The sequence below is a fragment of the Triturus cristatus genome, chromosome 8, assembly GCF_964204655.1.
Source record: "Triturus cristatus chromosome 8, aTriCri1.1, whole genome shotgun sequence".
Classification (NCBI taxonomy): domain Eukaryota; kingdom Metazoa; phylum Chordata; class Amphibia; order Caudata; family Salamandridae; genus Triturus; species Triturus cristatus.
Genome location: NC_140591.1, coordinates 81,811,456 through 81,831,713, shown reverse-complemented (window position 1 = coordinate 81,831,713; position 20,258 = coordinate 81,811,456). Strand labels below are relative to the sequence as shown.

General features: G+C 47.5%; 1 long non-coding RNA gene across 2 annotated transcripts in view; it reads right to left on the bottom strand.

Moving 5' to 3' along the window:
- LOC146801384 (uncharacterized) overlaps positions 1-19,057 on the bottom strand; it is a 217,619-nt gene extending 198,562 nt beyond the window's left edge. For both annotated transcript variants that reach the window (XR_014968052.1, XR_014968051.1), the window contains exon 1: positions 18,972-19,057. This is a non-coding gene — a long non-coding RNA (uncharacterized LOC146801384). The remainder of the gene's footprint in view (positions 1-18,971) is intronic.
- Between the last annotated feature and the right edge of the window lie 1,201 nt (positions 19,058-20,258).

Genomic DNA, 20,258 nt, shown 5'->3' with positions numbered 1-20,258 from the left:
GTGAGGCGCAGGCAATGTCCATATTTAAAAACACTCTCCCCACATATAGCAACGACGTGATTTCGCGCTGTGGCCCCTTCAGCAATCCAAGGGTGGTGCTACCCTCCTACGCCTGAGCCGGCGCGAAAATATTCCCATACGAGTGCTCAACACTTGAGGGTGCACCCGGGAGACTGCAATCTTTCTCTGACACCGCCAGCGCTCCAACCACTGACTGAGCCTGACGCGTTTCGGACGTATCCTTAATCATAGGCTGACTCCAGTAACTGATATGGCAGCTGACATTTATTTAAATAATCTTCCTCCAATGGGATCGTTGATTCTTTACCCAATGCCTCCTGGGATTTGTAGTGTCTTGCTGCCAAAACTCTTGCCCCAATGGGATGTGGTAAGTAAAAGTTCCTTCAGCCCTCATTGGGCCGTGAGGCGCAGGCAATGTCCATATTTAAAAACACTCTCCCCACATATAGCAACGACGTGATTTCGCGCTGTGGCCCCTTCAGCAATCCAAGGGTGGTGCTACCCTCCTACGCCTGAGCCGGCGCGAAAATATTCCCATACAAGTGCTCAACACTTGAGGGTGCACCCGGGAGACTGCTATCTTTCTCTGACACCGCCAGCGCTCCAACCACTGACTGAGCCTGACGCGTTTCGGACGTATCCTTAATCATAGGCTGACTCCAGTAACTGATATGGCAGCTGACATTTATTTAAATAATCTTCCTCCAATGGGATCGTTGGTTCTTTACCCAATGCCTCCTGGGATTTGTAGTGTCTTGCTGCCAAAACTCTTGCCCCAATGGGATGTGGTAAGTAAAAGTTCCTTCAGCCCTCATTGGGCCGTGAGGCGCAGGCAATGTCCATATTTAAAAACACTCTCCCCACATATAGCAACGACGTGATTTCGCGCTGTGGCCCCTTCAGCAATCCAAGGGTGGTGCTACCCTCCTACGCCTGAGCCGGCGCGAAAATATTCCCATACGAGTGCTCAACACTTGAGGGTGCACCCGGGAGACTGCAATCTTTCTCTGACACCGCCAGCGCTCCAACCACTGACTGAGCCTGACGCGTTTCGGACGTATCCTTAATCATAGGCTGACTCCAGTAACTGATATGGCAGCTGACATTTATTTAAATAATCTTCCTCCAATGGGATCGTTGATTCTTTACCCAATGCCTCCTGGGATTTGTAGTGTCTTGCTGCCAAAACTCTTGCCCCAATGGGATGTGGTAAGTAAAAGTTCCTTCAGCCCTCATTGGGCCGTGAGGCGCAGGCAATGTCCATATTTAAAAACACTCTCCCCACATATAGCAACGACGTGATTTCGCGCTGTGGCCCCTTCAGCAATCCAAGGGTGGTGCTACCCTCCTACGCCTGAGCCGGCGCGAAAATATTCCCATACAAGTGCTCAACACTTGAGGGTGCACCCGGGAGACTGCTATCTTTCTCTGACACCGCCAGCGCTCCAACCACTGACTGAGCCTGACGCGTTTCGGACGTATCCTTAATCATAGGCTGACTCCGGTAACTGATATGGCAGCTGACATTTATTTAAATAATCTTCCTCCAATGGGATCGTTGGTTCTTTACCCAATGCCTCCTGGGATTTGTAGTGTCTTGCTGCCAAAACTCTTGCCCCAATGGGATGTGGTAAGTAAAAGTTCCTTCAGCCCTCATTGGGCCGTGAGGCGCAGGCAATGTCCATATTTAAAAACACTCTCCCCACATATAGCAACGACGTGATTTCCCGCTGTGGCCCCTTCAGCAATCCAAGGGTGGTGCTACCCTCCTACGCCTGAGCCGGCGCGAAAATATTCCCATACGAGTGCTCAACACTTGAGGGTGCACCCGGGAGACTGCAATCTTTCTCTGACACCGCCAGCGCTCCAACCACTGACTGAGCCTGACGCGTTTCGGACGTATCCTTAATCATAGGCTGACTCCAGTAACTGATATGGCAGCTGACATTTATTTAAATAATCTTCCTCCAATGGGATCGTTGATTCTTTACCCAATGCCTCCTGGGATTTGTAGTGTCTTGCTGCCAAAACTCTTGCCCCAATGGGATGTGGTAAGTAAAAGTTCCTTCAGCCCTCATTGGGCCGTGAGGCGCAGGCAATGTCCATATTTAAAAACACTCTCCCCACATATAGCAACAACGTGATTTCGCGCTGTGGCCCCTTCAGCAATCCAAGGGTGGTGCTACCCTCCTACGCCTGAGCCGGCGCGAAAATATTCCCATACGAGTGCTCAACACTTGAGGGTGCACCCGGGAGACTGCAATCTTTCTCTGACACCGCCAGCGCTCCAACCACTGACTGAGCCTGACGCGTTTCGGACGTATCCTTAATCATAGGCTGACTCCAGTAACTGATATGGCAGCTGACATTTATTTAAATAATCTTCCTTCAATGGGATCGTTGATTCTTTACCCAATGCCTCCTGGGATTTGTAGTGTCTTGCTGCCAAAACTCTTGCCCCAATGGGATGTGGTAAGTAAAAGTTCCTTCAGCCCTCATTGGGCCGTGAGGCGCAGGCAATGTCCATATTTAAAAACACTCTCCCCACATATAGCAACGACGTGATTTCGCGCTGTGGCCCCTTCAGCAATCCAAGGGTGATGCTACACTCCTACGCCTGAGCCGGAACGAAAATATTCCCATACGAGTGCTCAACACTTGAGGGTGCACCCGGGAGACTGCAATCTTTCTCTGACACCGCCAGCGCTCCAACCACTGACTGAGCCTGACGCGTTTCGGACGTATCCTTAATCATAGGCTGACTCCAGTAACTGATATGGCAGCTGACATTTATTTAAATAATCTTCCTCCAATGGGATCGTTGATTCTTTACCCAATGCCTCCTGGGATTTGTAGTGTCTTGCTGCCAAAACTCTTGCCCCAATGGGATGTGGTAAGTAAAAGTTCCTTCAGCCCTCATTGGGCCGTGAGGCGCAGGCAATGTCCATATTTAAAAACACTCTCCCCACATATAGCAACGACGTGATTTCGCGCTGTGGCCCCTTCAGCAATCCAAGGGTGGTGCTACCCTCCTACGCCTGAGCCGGCGCGAAAATATTCCCATACAAGTGCTCAACACTTGAGGGTGCACCCGGGAGACTGCTATCTTTCTCTGACACCGCCAGCGCTCCAACCACTGACTGAGCCTGACGCGTTTCGGACGTATCCTTAATCATAGGCTGACTCCAGTAACTGATATGGCAGCTGACATTTATTTAAATAATCTTCCTCCAATGGGATCGTTGGTTCTTTACCCAATGCCTCCTGGGATTTGTAGTGTCTTGCTGCCAAAACTCTTGCCCCAATGGGATGTGGTAAGTAAAAGTTCCTTCAGCCCTCATTGGGCCGTGAGGCGCAGGCAATGTCCATATTTAAAAACACTCTCCCCACATATAGCAACGACGTGATTTCCCGCTGTGGCCCCTTCAGCAATCCAAGGGTGGTGCTACCCTCCTACGCCTGAGCCGGCGCGAAAATATTCCCATACGAGTGCTCAACACTTGAGGGTGCACCCGGGAGACTGCAATCTTTCTCTGACACCGCCAGCGCTCCAACCACTGACTGAGCCTGACGCGTTTCGGACGTATCCTTAATCATAGGCTGACTCCAGTAACTGATATGGCAGCTGACATTTATTTAAATAATCTTCCTCCAATGGGATCGTTGATTCTTTACCCAATGCCTCCTGGGATTTGTAGTGTCTTGCTGCCAAAACTCTTGCCCCAATGGGATGTGGTAAGTAAAAGTTCCTTCAGCCCTCATTGGGCCGTGAGGCGCAGGCAATGTCCATATTTAAAAACACTCTCCCCACATATAGCAACAACGTGATTTCGCGCTGTGGCCCCTTCAGCAATCCAAGGGTGGTGCTACCCTCCTACGCCTGAGCCGGCGCGAAAATATTCCCATACGAGTGCTCAACACTTGAGGGTGCACCCGGGAGACTGCAATCTTTCTCTGACACCGCCAGCGCTCCAACCACTGACTGAGCCTGACGCGTTTCGGACGTATCCTTAATCATAGGCTGACTCCAGTAACTGATATGGCAGCTGACATTTATTTAAATAATCTTCCTTCAATGGGATCGTTGATTCTTTACCCAATGCCTCCTGGGATTTGTAGTGTCTTGCTGCCAAAACTCTTGCCCCAATGGGATGTGGTAAGTAAAAGTTCCTTCAGCCCTCATTGGGCCGTGAGGCGCAGGCAATGTCCATATTTAAAAACACTCTCCCCACATATAGCAACGACGTGATTTCGCGCTGTGGCCCCTTCAGCAATCCAAGGGTGATGCTACACTCCTACGCCTGAGCCGGAACGAAAATATTCCCATACGAGTGCTCAACACTTGAGGGTGCACCCGGGAGACTGCAATCTTTCTCTGACACCGCCAGCGCTCCAAACACTGACTGAGCCTGACGCGTTTCGGACGTATCCTTAATCATGGGCTGACTCCAGTAACTGATATGGCAGATGACATTTATTTAAATAATCTTCCTCCAATGGGATCGTTGATTCTTTACCCAATGCCTCCTGGGATTTGTAGTGTCTTGCTGCCAAAACTCTTGCCCCAATGGGATGTGGTAAGTAAAAGTTCCTTCAGCCCTCATTGGGCCGTGAGGCGCAGGCAATGTCCATATTTAAAAACACTCTCCCCACATATAGCAACGACGTGATTTCGCGCTGTGGCCCCTTCAGCAATCCAAGGGTGGTGCTACCCTCCTACGCCTGAGCCGGCGCGAAAATATTCCCATACGAGTGCTCAACACTTGAGGGTGCACCCGGGAGACTGCAATCTTTCTCTGACACCGCCAGCGCTCCAACCACTGACTGAGCCTGACGCGTTTCGGACGTATCCTTAATCATAGGCTGACTCCAGTAACTGATATGGCAGCTGACATTTATTTAAATAATCTTCCTCCAATGGGATCGTTGATTCTTTACCCAATGCCTCCTGGGATTTGTAGTGTCTTGCTGCCAAAACTCTTGCCCCAATGGGATGTGGTAAGTAAAAGTTCCTTCAGCCCTCATTGGGCCGTGAGGCGCAGGCAATGTCTATATTTAAAAACACTCTCCCCGCATATAGCAACGACGTGATTTCGCGCTGTGGCTCCTTCAGGAATCCAAGGGTGGTGCTACCCTCCTACGCCTGAGCCAGCGCGAAAATATTCCCATACGAGTGCTCAACACTTGAGGGTGCACCCGGGAGACTGCAATCTTTCTCTGACACCGCCAGCGCTCCAACCACTGACTGAGCCTGACGCGTGTCGGACGTATCCTTAATCATAGGCTGACTCCAGTAACTGATATGGCAGCTGACATTTATTTAAATAATCTTCCTCCAATGGGATCGTTGATTCTTTACCCAATGCCTCCTTGGATTTGTAGTGTCTTGCTGCCAAAACTCTTGCCCCAATGGGATGTGGTAAGTAAAAGTTCCTTCAGCCCTCATTGGGCCGTGAGCCGCAGGCAATGTCCATATTTAAAAACACTCTCCCCACATATAGCAACGACGTGATTTCGCGCTGTGGCCCCTTCAGCAATCCAAGGGTGGTGCTACCCTCCTACGCCTGAGCCGGCGCGAAAATATTCCCATACGAGTGCTCAACACTTGAGGGTGCACCCGGGAGACTGCTATCTTTCTCTGACACCGCCAGCGCTCCAACCACTGACTGAGCCTGACGCGTTTCGGACGTATCCTTAATCATAGGCTGACTCCAGTAACTGATATGGCAGCTGACATTTATTTAAATAATCTTCCTCCAATGGGATCGTTGGTTCTTTACCCAATGCCTCCTGGGATTTGTAGTGTCTTGCTGCCAAAACTCTTGCCCCAATGGGATGTGGTAAGTAAAAGTTCCTTCAGCCCTCATTGGGCCGTGAGGCGCAGGCAATGTCCATATTTAAAAACACTCTCCCCACATATAGCAACGACGTGATTTCGCGCTGTGGCCCCTTCAGCAATCCAAGGGTGGTGCTACCCTCCTACGCCTGAGCCGGCGCGAAAATATTCCCATACGAGTGCTCAACACTTGAGGGTGCACCCGGGAGACTGCAATCTTTCTCTGACACCGCCAGCGCTCCAACCACTGGCTGAGCCTGACGCGTTTCGGACGTATCCTTAATCATAGGCTGACTCCAGTAACTGATATGGCAGCTGACATTTATTTAAATAATCTTCCTCCAATGGGATCATTGATTCTTTACCCAATGCCTCCTGGGATTTGTAGTGTCTTGCTGCCAAAACTCTTGCCCCAATGGGATGTGGTAAGTAAAAGTTCCTTCAGCCCTCATTGGGCCGTGAGGCGCAGGCAATGTCCATATTTAAAAACACTCTCCCCACATATAGCAACAACGTGATTTCGCGCTGTGGCCCCTTCAGCAATCCAAGGGTGGTGCTACCCTCCTACGCCTGAGCCGACGCGAAAATATTCCCATACGAGTGCTCAACACTTGAGGGTGCACCCGGGAGAGTGTTTTTAAATATGGACATTGCCTGCGCCTCACGGCCCAATGAGGGCTGAAGGAACTTTTACTTACCACATCCCATTGGGGCAAGAGTTTTGGCAGCAAGACACTACAAATCCCAGGAGGCATTGGGTAAAGAATCAACGATCCCATTGGAGGAAGATTATTTAAATAAATGTCAGCTGCCATATCAGTTACTGGAGTCAGCCTATGATTAAGGATACGTCCGAAACGCGTCAGGCTCAGTCAGTGGTTGGAGCGCTGGCGGTGTCAGAGAAAGATTGCAGTCTCCCGGGTGCACCCTCAAGTGTTGAGCACTCGTATGGGAATATATATATATATATCTCACAACCAAGGCCCCTCACGCGGAAGAACCAGGCACACACACAGGCTTGCTTCTGACCAGCAGATTTATTCAGTCGGCATAATGCATTTCGGAATAGTTCCTTCATCGGATGCCCAACCAGTGCTGCCGGAGTCCAAAGTTAAAATGATGCCTGCATCGCTTTGATAGGCGGAAAACACACGGTGGGCGTGGCAGGGATTCGAACACCTACGGTGAGTACCTTCCTCCAAGTGGATAGTATTCACATTCCTGCCAATTGCACCTATGTGATAGGCATTGCACTGCTGGTCCCACAAGCCATCACCCTACCGCTTCTGTCTCTTCGGGAAATCCCGGAGTGGAGTATCGGACCCGCTTGGAGCCCAACGAGTGTTGCTAGATTCCAACTAGTGTTGCTAGATGTTTGAAGACAGCGGCGGTGCAGCAGCTTTCCAAACGTTGAAAAAGACCAAGGTTACCACCTTCTCTGCTGCACTGCTTGTGGGTGGGGTGCCCAAGGTGCATAGTGGCCACGCACCGAAACATCACAACCAAGGCCCCTCACGCGGAAGAACCAGGCACACACACAGGCTTGCTTCTGACCAGCAGATTTATTCGGTCGGCATAATGCATTTCGGAATAGTTCCTTCATCGGATGCCTTCCCCAAACAACCAGTGCTGCCGGAGTCCAAAGTTAAAATGATGCCTGCATCGCTTTGATAGGCGGAAAACACACGGTGGGCGTGGCAGGGATTCGAACACCTACGGTGAGTACCTTCCTCCAAGTGGATAGTATTCACATTCCTGCCAATTTCACCTATGTGATAGGCATGGCACTGCTGGTCCCACAAGCCATCACCCTACCGCTTCTGTCTCTTCGGGAAATCCCGGAGTGGAGTTTCGGACCCGCTTGGAGCCCAACGAGTGTTGCTAGATTCCAACTAGTGTTGCTAGATGTTTGAAGACAACGGCGGTGCAGCAGCTTTCCAAACGTTGAAAAAGACCAAGGTTACCACCTTCTCTGCTGCACTGCTTGTGGGTGGGGTGCCCAAGGTGCATAGTGGCCACGCACCGAAACATCACAACCAAGGCCCCTCACGCGGAAGAACCAGGCACACACACAGGCATGCTTCTGACCAGCAGATTTATTCGGTCGGCATAATGCATTTCGGAATAGTTCCTTCATCGGATGCCTTCCCCAAACAACCAGTGCTGCCGGAGTCCAAAGTTAAAATGATGCCTGCATCGCTTTGATAGGCGGAAAACACACGGTGGGCGTGGCAGGGATTCGAACACCTACGGTGAGTACCTTCCTCCAAGTGGATAGTATTCACATTCCTGCCAATTGCACCTATGTGATAGGCATTGCACTGCTGGTCCCACAAGCCATCACCCTGCCGCTTCTGTCTCTTCGGGAAATCCCGGAGTGGAGTATCGGACCCGCTTGGAGCCCAACGAGTGTTGCTAGATATATATATATATTTGTATTGTGTTACTCCATTATCCAGAATTTCTCGGATCGCCTCTGTGGCTAATATCAGGAGAGATTCTGGGCTCCGATTCTGTCTAAATCCATGCTGCGTGTCATCCAGAAAATAATTTTTCTCAATGTATTCCGAGAGTTGTTCGTTCATCACTTTCTCCGCCAATTTTGGCAGCGAAAGGGAGTCTTGATATTTGGGCAGTAATTATTAGGATCTAATTTCTTGTTTCTTTTCACTCTGATGTGCAGTCCCCGTTCCGCCACGGCTTGAGCCGCTTGAGCGGAGGGACTCCCACCACAGAATCTTCCTTCCATCGGAAGCCACTTTCACTCCACGGTCAGCGCTCTAGACACGGCCGTCTTTCTTCCCCCTCCCACTCCCTACCATTTTTAAGAAAGCACTTTGCGCAGATGCGCAGCAGACGCGCACCAAAGGTAAGCCCATCTGAGGCCGTCCGCTCCTAGTCGTCGCTGGACGCCGGACACTCTGTCCGTCTATCCTGCTGCCATTCCCCCCCTATCTGCATTCTCCTGTCCACATTTTCCACAAAATTTGTTTGTACTCATGGCCATCATACAGTATTCGAGTCAAGAACTCCGTGCATTTAATAGAGCCAACCGCTTTGAGAGGCCCATATCTCTCTTCCCGCCAGCATGTTCCACTGATGGTAAGGCAGAAAACCTCTCTAACCATCTGCCCCCTCTTTTTAAATCACGCTCGATTGACCCCGCAGGTGGTAATCCGTAGATTCACCTAATCAACTAATAGGGTTATATTGTAATGCCCGTTCGATTCCCAAATACGCTCTCGAAATATGGGGTCTGTTAGATTTTGAGAAACCTGACTTCTTTTTTGTCACTGAAACGTGGCTCCATGAGTCCTCCCTTCCTGACATTGCGACGGACTTCCCCCCAGACTACCAGTTGATCAGACTTGATAGGAACAACAAGAGAGGTGGCGGCCTAGCAATTGCTTTCAAAGCTAATTCCAAATTTAGTATAATGGACACTTTCCTTCTGGAATGGGGAGAACTTTGTATTTTTAAAATGGATTTCTCAACCGAGGGGTCCTGGAGAGGGGCCTTACTCTATTGCCCTCCTGGTACTAAAATCAATTTTACTAATCATCTGATAAAAACAATTGTGCCTCATGTATAAGCAGCCGATAATTTTCTCCTACTTGGAGATTTTAATTATCATGCTGAACTTTTATTTGACATCCATACCAGCACACTTATCTCTAGCCTAAATACTTTGGGCCTCAATCAGCTGGTAGTCGGCCCCACCTATTCAGCAGGTCACACCATTGACCTCCTGTTTACCAACTCCTCCCATATCAAAGTGGAGTCTCCCATCCCAGTCCTCTGGTCAGACCACCACCTATTAAAATTCTCTCTACAGAAAGCTTCTACTCAAAGCAACCCCTGTTAAGAACCGAGATGGAGTAGGCCATGGAATTAAGTCAACTTAGCTACCTTTTCTCACCATTTCCCCACTCCCCCCACCTCAACATAGACAACCTAAATTCTGCAGTTGAAACTTTTGGGGCAGCAATTATTCAGGCCCTCGACACCATTGCTCCCGTAATTAAAGTCAAACGTAATCATAAAATGTCACCGTGGTTTACGGCTAACTTAAAATCTAATAAGCTAGTGACCAGAAAAGCAGAACGTAAGTGGAGGCACTCCAAAGGCGCAGAAGACAGACAGGCCTATAAATCTATTCATAGACGCTATCTTGATCATATTGCAACGGGCAAAAAGATCTTTTTAGGCGACAGAATAAATAAGGCCTCCAACTCCCATAAAGAACTCTATAAAATATTAAAATAATTCACCAGTCCCATCTCATGTCAGTCTGAACAACCCATTTCGCACGACTGGGTAGACACTCTGTCCACCTTTTTTGAGGATAAAATCAATAATATTCACAGCCTCTTTCCTGACCAGGCATGTGAAAATGTGTCAACAATAAGGAGCATAAGAGGGAAAGATACAATCAGGTCGCCCTCCACTCAAAAGCAAACAATATACTGAATAGACCGGACTGTTATGGACATACAACAACTTTCTTGGATCCTGGCGGTGCGATACTAATATCTCCAATCAGACACTGGCTTTCAATAAATGCCAGTTGCATCCAGTCCTAAATGTCCACATTTTTTATTTTGTATTTATTGTTTATCAGTCCACCCCATTCGTACCCCCATTTAATAATGTGTACAAAAGAAAGAAAAATGTGTGAAAGGTCAGAAAGTACCTCACGTAAGCGTCACCAAGGGAGCTGCTGGTAGGTACTCACCAGTTTGCTCATGTTTTTCATCATCGGTGACTTTCTTGACCATGAAAAAGATAAATCCAGTGTTTAATATATAATAAAGAGTGGGAAGAAAAAGAAAGATATGTGAAAAGTTGCACAAGAAGTGCTAGTGTCAAGCTAGACCCCGTGGTACGAGAAAGAATAACCACGTTTCTCCAAACTAAAATGAGTTAAGACTCACATACCCATGCTCCAATTTGTATTAATTGTTGTGAGCCCACTCAATCTTAAAAACAAACAGCATGTTTCAGACCACTTTACGATAGGCCAACATGTTTTATTGCCAAACATACTTTACAGCAATTTCACCAGGGCTTGGGGACAATCTTCACCTCACTGGACTTCTGACTTAAGCCAAGGGTGACTGATAAACAAAAGAACAGACAAGTGGTACAAACCAGTCAGGACATCATTCAAAAAGCCAGTTAGTACTGCCCTTTGTAAGGTCAAATCAGGCTCCCCTTCTGACCCAGTCTCCTCCATATTCTGTCCATAATTGGGCCAGCCCTTCTCACAGGCCTCACCAAGCTTTTTAACCTATCCTTATGCCACTCAACGGTTCCTACAAAATGGAAAGTGGCTATGTTCAAGCCCATTTTAAAAAAGTCTACTCTGGACCCAAGGAACCAAACAACTTGGGCCCATCTCCCTTCTCCCATTTTTGATACGGTCTTGAAGTCGCTAATTAACAAACAACTTACCACCTTTCTGGAGAGTAATAACCTACTGGACTCTTCCCAATCTGGGTTTCGGGCTACACATAGTACGGACACCGCTTTGTTAGAGATAGTAGACAACATTAGACTCTCCCTTGATGCTGGTCAGTCAGCCATTCTGATTCTACTTGATCTGTCGGCTGCCTTTGACACCATCTCCCACAGTATGCTTGTGAATCGTCTGTGGGAGATTGGTGTCAGGGGCAATGCATTGAACTGGCTCAGGAGCTATTTAACAAATCGATCTTTGAAAGTATACGTTGGTATTTTTTGTCTCCTGTAGGCAATTGATAGACAAGGGATCTATCCTAAGTCCCACACTCTTCAATGTGTACATGGCATCCCTAGCTAGAGTGATCTAATCGTATGGCTTCGACACTGTCTCGAATGCTGACTATACACAACTACTAATCACGCTAGGCCCAGATCCAACAGATGCCAAACTCCAAATCATGAAGTGTATGTTTAACATACACATCTGGAAGCAAACCAATCATCTACAACTTAATGCCAGCAAGACGAAAATCATCCTCTTTGGCAAAGCTCAAACCTTGTGGTCGAGTGATTGGTGGCCTCCCAATCTTGGCCCCAGTCCATTCCCAAAGTCGGTAGTTCATAATATCGGGGTCCTAATTGACAATCACCTCTCCATGACTGACCATGTTAATCATGTGACGGATATCTGCTATGAACTAATGCGCAGTCTTCGTAAGATCTTCTAATGGGTTCCATTGGCGTCTCGGATGCCGCTGGTTCAAGGATTAATCATTAGTCAGCTAGACTATGGAAATGCCCTTTTGGCATCCATTAATGCAGAGCTCCTTACCAAACTACAGGTCCTTCAAAATACAGCTGCTAGACTTGTATTAAACCTACCCTCTTGATCCCCCTTGACACCTAGTTTGAGAGCTCTTCATTGGCTTCCCATTAGGAAACGCATAATATTTAAGATCAACTGTCTGGTCCATAAAACCATTTATGGGAATGGACCACACTATCTTGCAAAAAAACTGATCAGGTATAACCCCACCAGAACACTTAGATCCGCCATCAAACATCTTTTTATCCCTGCAAGATTTGTACTGCCAGGAATGGCGGGAGATCTTTTTCGTATCTTGTCCCAACCCAGTGGAATTCACTCCCTCTACATCTACGTATGGAGACCAACTATAGAAAATTTCGTAAGACTCTAAAAACCTGGCTGTTCTGATCACTCTTCTCTCTGTCTGCTCCCTTTATTCCTTTTCCTCTATGTTTTTGGGTTTAGGCTAGCGCTTTGATACCCTCGGGTGATATGTGCACTCAATAAAATAAAAAATTAATTAATTAATTAATCTAATGTGTTCAAGTTATCCTTCTTCAGCAAGGGCTGAACAGCGGCACGTTTCGACTGTGTAGGAAAGATTCCCTCCCTGAACATTTTGCTAAAAATGTGTCCCAGACTTTGTGCCACTTGAGCAGGGATCAAGTGCATTATTTTAGGTGGGCAGGGATCTTGCGGGGCACCAGATTTAATAGATGGGATTAGGTTTATAAATTGTTCTTTCGAAATTTCCCTAAAGTAAGGAAACTGGCTTGCAGTGATGTGGAGATTAAAAGTTGCCCATCCTGGTGAGTGGTAGTTCTGCCCATATTAAAGTTCTTAAAAATGTTGGTAACCTTTTGTTGAAAGGAGTTGGCCAGGGCATCACAGAAATATTGATTATTGACTGCAGTAACGGGGCTTGTTGGTGTCACCAATTTTTTTATTACTTGAAAAAGAGTTTTGTTAGCATCATGAGCTAATTTTATCTGCTCCAAATAATACGAGGATTTTGCAGCTATAATCAGTTTTTTATGTTCTGCTAGTTTATTCCTGTAGATGATTTTCTCCTCCTCGTATTTGTTTTCTCCATTTCTGTTCCTGCCTACAGCAGTCTTGCCTAGATATCCTGAGTGTTTCACTATACCAGGGCTGGGAAGCTATTCTATTAACTATGGTTCTTTGTTTAATAGGGGCTACAATACCTAGCGCCGAGTTTAGCCACTGCAAGAAATTATTAACACTCTGTTCCAGTTTGTCAGCTGGTTGCCAGGGTGCCAAGTTTAAGGTATCTTAAATTTAACTGGCTGTAACTCGTGCCAGGCTCTACTGGAGGTATGTTGGATTATATCTCTCTGTCTGGCGATTTTTTTCTGTCTTTATCTGCCCGTTAACTGCCCAGTGATCTGACCAAGTGGGAGGGAGAGATTGAAGTAGATCAATGATTGGGTAGCTTGTGAAAATCCCATCAAGCATATGTCCAACCTTATTCGTAGGACCTTTAGAAATTAGAGATAGCCCTAGTGCATTCATTGCCTCAATCAGTTTTACGGATTCAGGGCTCCTTTCATTTTCCAGATGGAAATTTAAATCCCCTATCATGGAAAAGTTGGCATTAAGAATGTATGATTCGAGAGACATGCAAAGTTCATCATGAACCCACTTCTAGGTCCTGGAGGGCTGTAAATCTGCATTCCCTTGAACGGTTGCGAGTCCCACTCTTGTATTGATAATGCTATGGCCTCAAAACCAGAGGTAGCTAATGGCTCAAACGTGGTTTTAAGAGGTGAACAAAAAAAGATCGCTAGGCCCCGCCCTTTTTTTGTGCCTATCTAATCAATAGACGGCATATCCCGGTGGAGTGGCTGCGACAATTTCTGGGCCCGAGTCACAATCCGCCTAAGTTATGGTTACTAACACAATATCCATTTGTTGCGCTTGGATCAGGTCTGAAAACTCCAAGTGGTGTTTCACTGGGAACCTGGTGTTTATTAATATGCACAAAATGTTTGCAGGCGTTAAATTGCAATCTTTTCTGTGTTGCTGGTCAGGTGTCATAGTTTTTACTGAACCAGTGACTGAATTCAAGGCACAAATCATGGTTTGTTTGTAGCAGGGGAATAGGGGAGTGGTTGGGGTGCTTTCCCTCCGCCGTACCCGCACACCGCCAGCTAAGCAGGGCCAGACTGGGAACAGCAACCAGCCCTGGCAGATTGCTGCTTGACTTGCCCTGGGAGGGGGTCATGCTAGTAAAAAGCACAGCTCTGGCTCCTGTTACTGGGGCCCAAAACTGCGACACTGCTGCAAAACCGGCCCACAGTGACAAAACTGCCCCCCACAGCCATAAAACCGGCCCCCACCCCTCTGGGCCACAGGGGAAACACCCGGTGCCTGCTATGGCCAGTCTGGCCCTGCAGCCAATCACCATCCACACACACAGCCAGCCAAGCACCAGTCCACGTACACCCCCAGCCAAGCACCACTCCACGCACACCACCAGGCAACGCCAACCTACACACACTGTCATCAAACGTGAGTCCGCCCACACCATTAGCCAAGTGCAGGTCCACACACACCACCAGCAAAATGCCAGCCAAAGGTCAGTACATGCAGACATAAGCCAAACTCCAGTTCACACACACACAAGCTCTCACTGGTTTCTAGTGGTTTTCTGCCCCCACTTGGGTGCAGATGAGAATAAAAATATCACTGATACAGCCAAAACGTGTGCCTAAAAAAAGGGAGCATCCCTTGCCTATGGAGCTTCTCACTGGCATGCCCATAAACATATCCCTGGTGCCTAGTGGGCTTTCTGTCCCACGGGGGCAGATAAGGGGCTATTGCCTTCTGGGGGAAGAAAGCCTTTTTTGGTGGTGGGGGCATTAGCGTGCCTATTCTCGTCAGCCCCCAACCCTACATATAAAAAAATATATATATATCCCTGGTGCCTATTGTGCTTTATACACTCCCAGGGGGCAGATTAGGGACTATTGCCCCCACCTGCCTCCTGGGGGGGTCAGAAAGACTGGGGGATTTTGGGGAGGTCGGGGCTTCGGCAGGCCCATGTTCGGCAGCCCCTACCCCAAAGTATAAAAAAAAAAGATCCCTGGTGCCTATTGGGCTTTCTGCCACCCAGGGGCAAATCGGGGCCTATTTCCCCCATCTGCCTCCCAGGGGGAACTGAAAGACTGTGGAATTTTGTGTGAGTGGGGGCATTGGCATGCCCATCTCTGGCAATCCCCACCCCTAAATAAAATAAGAAAAATAATCCCTGGCATCTAGTGGACTTTCTGCCCCCGGGGGTGCACAGAATGGGGGCTATTGCACACATTTGCCTCCCATGGGAGCAGACAGACTGTAATATTGTGGGAATGGGGCCATTGGCATGGCCATCTCGGGCAGCCCCTACCCCTAAATTCAATATTAAATATAATCCCTGGTATCTAGTGGGCTTTCTGCCCGCGAGGGGGTAGATATGGGGCTAATGCACCCATTTCCCTCCCAGGGAAGGCAGAAAGACTGTAATATTATGGAGATGGGGGCATTGGTATGCCATTTCGGGCAGCCCCCACCCCTTAATTCAGTATTAAAAATAATCCCTAGCATCTAGTTGGCCTTCTGCCCCAGGGGGGCAGATCGGAGGCTATTGCCCCCACATGCTTCCCAGGTGGGGCAGAAGGATTGTGCAATAATGCGGGGGCGGGGGCATTGGCATGCCCATCTCGGGCAGCCCTCATGCCTAAATAAAATGAGAAAAATAATCCCTGGCATCAAGTGGACCTTCTGCCCCCTCCCCCCCCCCACGGGGGGGCAGATCAGGGGCTATTACCCCCATTTGCCTCCCAGGGGGGCAGAAAGACTGTAATATTGCTGGGGTGGGGGCATTGGCATCTAGTGGACTTTCTGCCCCCGGGGGTGCACAGAATGGGGGCTATTGCACACATTTGCCTCCATGGGAGCAGACAGACTGTAATATTGTGGGAATGGGGGCATTGGCATGCCCATCTCGGGCAGCCCCCACCCTGAAATTCAATATAAAATAATTCCTGGTATCTAGTTGGCTTTCTGCCCCCGGGGGTGCAGATCAGGGGCTTTTGGCCCCATCTGCCTCCCTGGGGGGGCATGAAGACTGTGGAATTTTGCAGAGGTGGGAACATTGGCATGTCCATCTCGGGCAGCCCATACCCCTAAATAAAATGAGAAAAATAATCTCTGGCATCTAGTGGACTTTCAGCCCCCCGGGGGGAAGATCGGGGCTATTGCACCCATTTGCCTCCCAGGGGGGGCAGAAATAATGTAATATTGCTGGGGTTGGGGCATTGGCATGCCCATCTCGGGTAGCCCCCACCCCGAAATTCAATATTAAAAATAATCCCTGGCATCTAGTGTGCTTTCTGCCCCCAGATCAGGGCTATTGCCCCATATGCCTAACAGGGGGGGGGGGCAGAAAGACTATGTAATATTGTGGGGGGTGTTGGCATGGGCATGCCCATCTCGGGAAGCCCCCTACCTCTAAATTCAATGTAAAAAATAATCACTGGCATCTAGTGGGCCTCCTGGGGTAATCCCCAAGTAGGGATCCACTAGCCATTCTCCCTTTCCGTAGATACTTCTCCTGTCTTTCTACATGCTTGGGAGTCTGAGATAGCCCCCTGAGCACATAGAAAGTGACACTGAAACAAGCCTGTTGGCTCATTTCAGTTTCGGTTTCACCGAAATGACGTCAGTGCGATGTGCGCAATGATCGTCATTTCAGGGAAACCAGGGGAACAGCTTTGGGAGCTGGGGAAGCTCCTCAGCTCCCGAAGTTGTTGCGGGGAATAGGAAATCCCTCTGGCGCCTGCACCAGAGGGATTTCTAGTGCCATTGCGTTGGACTCGCGGGAGCTGTCCGACGCACATAAGCACTAGTGTGTCAGACGGCTCCTGCGCATCCGACACATAGAAGGGGTTAATTGTAGCTGTTGTCCTCAATATTCCAGACTGGTTGAGAGGATTAACAGATCTCTCAAGAATAAACTGGCCAAAGTGTGTGCTTCGACTGGTTTGAAGTGCCCAGATGCTCTTCCTCTTGTTTTGATGACCATTAGATGTACTTCTGATAAAAATACTGGTCTCTGACCCCATGAAGTGATCACTGGTAGAGCAATGAGATTGGCTTATACTCCTGCAGCTGCACTTGTTTTAATTACTGATTACATCATTCTAGAATACTGCAAAGGTCTGGCTGATGTGGTGAAATCTGCCCCTCACCAGGTAAACTTGGCAAAAGAAGCAAAACAAGCATTGGCTAAGCCAATAGGTCTCGCTTTTGGGACCTTCTAAGTATTTAGTTATGCAGCACAATATCCATGGAGCAACCACATCAACTGTTGCGTGGCTAAACACTTATAAGGTCCCAAAGGCAAGACCTATTGGCTATGCCAATGCTTGGTGTGGTTGTGCATGTGTGTGTGTGTGGTTGTGTGTGTGGTTGTGTGTGTGTGGTTGTGTGTGTGTGAGGTTGTGTGGGTGTGGGTGCGGTTGTGGGTGCGTGTGTGTGGTTGTGTGTGTGGTTGTGTGTGTTGTGTGTGTGTGGTTGTGTGTGTGCGGTTGGGTGTGGTTGTGTGTGTGTGGTTGTGTGTATGGTTGTGGTTGTGTGTGGTTGTGTGTGTGCTTGTGTGTGTGGTTGTGTGTGTGGCTGTGTGTGGGTGCGGTTGTGGGTGCGGGTGTGGTTGTGGGTGTGTGTGTGGATGTGTGGTTGGGTGTGGTTGGGTGTGTGGTTGAAGGGCATCAGATTGTTCTGACTCCTAATATTGACTTGAAGTGGGAAGAAGTGAAGTCTACTCTGTTTCAAGATCTAATTCAAACGCCCGATACGGAGATGAGACTCATTACTTGGAATATAGCCGGTCTTCACAAGCTGATAAAAGGGTCGCATGAGAATGCTCTTTTTGATACTCAAAGCGTTTTCATGAAACCTAGTTAACCCATCATTATGCTCTGCAAAACTTCGATTTTTATTATTACCATAAACATGAAGGGACACAAAAGTGAGTCTGGCAAAATGTCTTGATGAAAGTGATAACTGGATCTGCATTCAATCAATAGTTCAACCCTGGAAACCAAGTTGAATCCCCCTAGGCACAATCCTTCACCCTATCAGAGACGGGTGTGAATCATTTAGTATTATGTGGTAATCAAACACGTTAGTCGAAGTTTGCAATCAAAAGGTTCTATTTGATAGACTTAATTTCAATCCATAATATTGATAATTCAACAGTGATAATTAATGTCCATTTGTCATTCCAAATGCAATCCAATGCATTTCGGGCATAGTGCCCTTCCAGGGATCACTCTACAATTAAACAAAAAAATGCAAAGATGCAGCAAGGAAACCATCCATGTGTACAAAATTGTTTTTAGACTAACTTAAACACACGTTTTAAATTAATGGTGTCAAGTGCATAGTTGCGGTGAAAAGTATTGAAAAGGATAATCACAGTTTCAAAGGAAATGATAATCAAGAATGGATGTGATAAAACAAGTGTTTGTTAAAACCAGTGCGCCAAAGAGAGTCCCAGTGAGACAAGTGTGATTAATTGTGTAAATTGAAAAGTTAGATCACGTTACCGTAATGCGATTTGCTATTCTGTCGAGTGTGAAAATGAAAAGTCAAAACAAGGGTAAATAGGCAGGTGCTCTTAAGATCAGTGTGAGTGTGTTGAGTTCATATTAAAATGTGGTGTCCCATGAAACATGCATTGGGGTTTATCGCTAAAGTTTATAGGGCAATATCGCAAGTGAAACATGCATTCGGGTTTTTCAATAGAGTTAAATGGTAATATTGCAAATCCGAACTTACTTAATGTTTCATATATCCGGAATGAAGGTGTAGAAACGAGTTTGAGTATCGCTGTGAGGTTAGAAACGAGTACGCCGTAACCGACGAGGTTTTTAAATTACGAGTGTCCGGGTAAACAGAAAAGTAGGACTAAGATAGAAACTCCACCGACAGTGGCGGCCATCTTCTAGAAGATGCAATCAGTAAATGAAGTCATGTGGAAAGTGCTCAATTACATAAGAAGTGATTATATGAAAACAATAATCCAATGTTAGGGCAGCAGAAGTAATGGTGGAATTAATGGTTACGTAAACTTGAAGTAATGAATTGTGATAGCTGTCAAGTTGTATCTTCACAATAGTTGAGCTAGACAACAGATTAAGCTGTTGCGCATATGACGATGTAAAAGAAACAAGCATTGGTTGCGCGCGCGAGCACAAGCATCGCGGCACCGGCGCTTTACTTTGAAAATTAAAAGTAAAGCGCAGGTGAGGCGGAGGCACCGTAGTTGTGAGAAGGTTGCTGTACTTGGGGCAGAATCTCCATGATGAGAATTCTCATTGTTAAGAGCCTGTCCCGAGTGCAGAGACGCCCCCATGACTGCGGGTCTCCACCACGAGTACACAGGTCCTTTGTGAATCAGGCTTCTTGTATTTGTGTGTGCTACAACTCATGTGGCAGTGTGGCCATATGTCACACATACACCATGGGTCAAGTGGACCTGGGTAAAGACATGGATTGTCAATGCTCATAGCTGCCAAGTTTCGGCAGCTCCATTCATGATGTGGCACTCCAGGCCTGTTAGTTCTTTCTTTGAATTCTGGGACTTGTAGTCCTGTTTTACTATGGAATAAATAAGACTACAAGTACAAGAATTCAAGACTATAAGTACAAGAATTCAAAGTAAAAACCTGGACTGGAGCAGTACTTCACGCATGGGTCTCGGAAACTTGGCAGGGCTGTGGCTCAGAAACAAACTCCTTCATGCATTCAACTAATAACTAAGTGCCTGATTAAAAAAGGATAGGCATTTTGTTTTGTGTGTAATGCTTAATGTATCATACATGCAGGTCTAATGTCTACCTATGATCATATGAAAACTTGCAGGTACCCTATTGCTCCACCCCAGGCATTGGCTGTGCCGGGGTGTATTGTAAGCAGCCCTATGATGAAGCATGTCACACACCTGTGTGAGTGAGGGCAGTATTAGGACACCCAGCACGTGCCACCACCAGATCATGATACCATGTTTTCACTCCCTACTCCTCTTGATGTGTATATGTAATGCTTTTTTTTTTTTTTTTTTTT